Genomic DNA, 3,022 nt, shown 5'->3' on the forward strand with positions numbered 1-3,022 from the left:
CCATTATGGCAATCATGTCCTCCAGTTTACTTTCATTTTTCTCCAGAATTCCCAATGGCACGATGTGGGACTTTTGTTTGGCCTGTTCAGAATACATGTGTGGAATATGTTGTTGCACACAGTCTTTGAAGTATTTGTTGAAGAATGGAATGTGTTTCACTACTATCCTCGAAGAAATTGTGATCATGTCGTCTCGAAGTGAGGAGTGGTCTTCCTCACTGGGGAGAAACTCCTGGAGGGGGACGGAGAGTATGTCAGCCATGGGTTGGTCATTGGGTAGGTGTTGGACATTCACCCGGTCTGGAACTCCATATGCGTTCACAAAATGATGGTCCTTGTTGCTGTTTTGGGATGTTTTATGGCGGACCTTTTGATGTATGTCAATATTGTCGAATACTATGCTGTAAACCTGGACAACTGACACCTCCACTCTCCATGTGTGAGCCTTCGACTGTTGTTGCTTCAATGTCCATGTGTACACCTCCACTCTCCACGTGTGAGCCTTCGACTGATGTTGCTTCAATGTCCATGTGTACACCTCCACTCTCCACGTGTGAGCCTTCGACTGATGTTGCTTCAATCTCCGTGTGTGAGCCGACGCTTTCCAACATCTTCTTCCATCCCAGCACTCCTTTGTCATAGTGCACTGACAATTTGTCCACTGTCTGTAGTATTTTCTTGTGGCTGACAGCTAGACCGCATGTGTTCATTCGTTGGTATAGAACCTTGGAAGCATGGCATTTGAAAAGTCCCAGTCCTTGGATAACTTGCCAAGCAGACATTGTCCTGTTTCTGGCGTACAACAGGCAGGCTGCAGCTGTTATCATCATAGGGCGCCGTGTTCCCTCCTGCTTCAACCTCTTCTTTGTCCTTGCCTTGATTGTCACCTTTCTCCTGTGTGTTCTTGTCTTCTTAGTGTTGATCCTGGACTTGGACATTCTTGTTTTGATGGTTTCATTTGACTGATTTGCAATCACTTTCAAAACTCTTGTAATCAGTGGGGCTCTTTGCTGTAACTCTGCTCCTATGCTAGATGTGTTGATGCTTGGGAGTGATGTACTGTCACAGCTCCGGAGGATTGACGGGTTTGATGGCTGACACAGTTCTTTTGCCTCCCTGTTTATGTCAGACAGGATGTTGAGGATAATGAATGGTCTGATTTTTTTGTGACAACACACAGCATTCGCAACAGATGAAAAGTTTGATTTGAGAAGTGGTCTTACAATGTTCGACATGTGTGGTCCAAGTTTTGCGGTCATTTTTTGGCTCCTACTGACACCTATAAAAAAAAAGAGATACAGTCAGGAAAAGTTGTATGGCAAACAAAAAGTATACAAGAACCATTGGAACCATATAATTCAGGAAAAAACTCACTTACTCACACCTAGTTATTTTTTTTAAACTTATAAGGCAGCTATATCCCTGGAGAAGAAAAATTAAGGGTACTTCCAAATGTTACAAGTATGTATGAAATTAATCAAGTTGATCATGATACAAAAAAAGAAAGAAGGAAGATGAGGTGAAAACTACTTTCATTCCTCAACCTCTAATCTTGGAAGAGAATGCATGAACATTTTCTGACAACCTCCATATTCTTTACTAACTTTCCTTAACTGTTACATGATACAAGAGTAAGTTTGTACGAAGTTAAAAACCTGCTTGGTTTGTACTTTGTACAAAGTACAACTTACAAGTCTGTATGGTATACTGTGAAGACTTCAAATCAAAACATGCAATTTTTACATTGAGTCTATAATTGTTGCATAATGTTGATACATGCGTTTAAAATACTGACATGCCCTGATGCCATCCTCCTATCATTGGTCATTGAAGTTTAGAAATAGGGGAGTCAGAAATATCGCCAATCTACTGGTGAAGCATAAAACAGTATACTATAATCCATTGAATAATAATGTAAACAGTGCACTCCGACATGAAAAAAAATTATATAGGAGCAAAACTAGACGAACCGGGAAATAATATTCCGCTAGTAAACAGTGCACACAACAAATTGGAGCGCAACTACGACCCAGGAAAAATTGCTCTCGTGGTGTTATCCTTCAAAAATCTGCTCATATCGTCGGCATTTTTGCGATGAACTTCAAAGAAAACAATGCAATACACAAAATCGAGTAACACAACATTAACAACTAGTCACACTTGTTCGTCGTTAAAATAGTCTCTACCGAAAAGTTTAAAACTTGACAGAAATGTTTGCGATTATCGGAAGGAAAAGCATTCACAAGAATAACTCACTCTGATCGTGGAAGGTTCCTTTGGAGCTGTCTTCTGCACATGTGGTGTGTGGTGTGGCGATAATGGCGAGAACAACTTTTTCCTCGGTTTCTTTGGCGTGGACTCCCGAGAGATATTGCGTCCTCTCTTGAACCTCCGACTGAGGAAACCGCTACTTCCCGCTTCTTGAAACTTTCGCTTCGCCTCCCGTGTTTTCTTGCTGCCAGCGACGAAAGACTTGACCGAATAAAAGCAGTCATTACACACGAAGGCGGCATGTTGTTTTGACACTGAAGAGCTGATAGAGACGTCGGCCAAACTTTCCACTGCCTGTTTGATACTGTACCCTGCACTTGACAGGCCCGTGTCAGTTCCAAAAATGTTCCTGCGATGTCTCCCCATTGTTCCCTCAAAAGTTTTGGCACAGTTGGCGCATCTATCAGAAGGAATTCCATCAAGACTAATTTCTTCACATTCCTTCCTCGGCGTGTTTGCCGCCATTTTGAGAAAAATCGTGTGAAACTAGAGACAACAACATCATTTTAATAAATTGTGCATTCATAGTTGGCTCCTCCCACCGCGGGCACAGACAGATCAGACGCGTGCCGATGTCAATCGCCAACACCCGATCCGCTGGGCGGGAGCGTGCCGGGTGCGGTGAGTGGATGACGACAGAATAAATTATCCATATTTGGAAAGCCTGGTTCCCCCGACTTAGAGGGACTCCCCATCAAGCTTTTCGGGGGCCGGCTGGATGTTGGGCGGCCGGCAAAAGCGATTTAATCAG

General features: G+C 43.0%; 1 pseudogene; it reads right to left on the reverse strand.

Moving 5' to 3' along the window:
• Positions 1-7: 7 nt before the first annotated feature.
• LOC109483479 lies at positions 8-2,847 on the reverse strand (annotated as a pseudogene).
• Positions 2,848-3,022: the final 175 nt, after the last annotated feature.

The sequence above is a fragment of the Branchiostoma belcheri genome, unplaced genomic scaffold (assembly GCF_001625305.1).
Source record: "Branchiostoma belcheri isolate BF01 breed outbred unplaced genomic scaffold, Haploidv18h27 scaffold646, whole genome shotgun sequence".
NCBI lineage: Eukaryota > Metazoa > Chordata > Leptocardii > Amphioxiformes > Branchiostomatidae > Branchiostoma > Branchiostoma belcheri.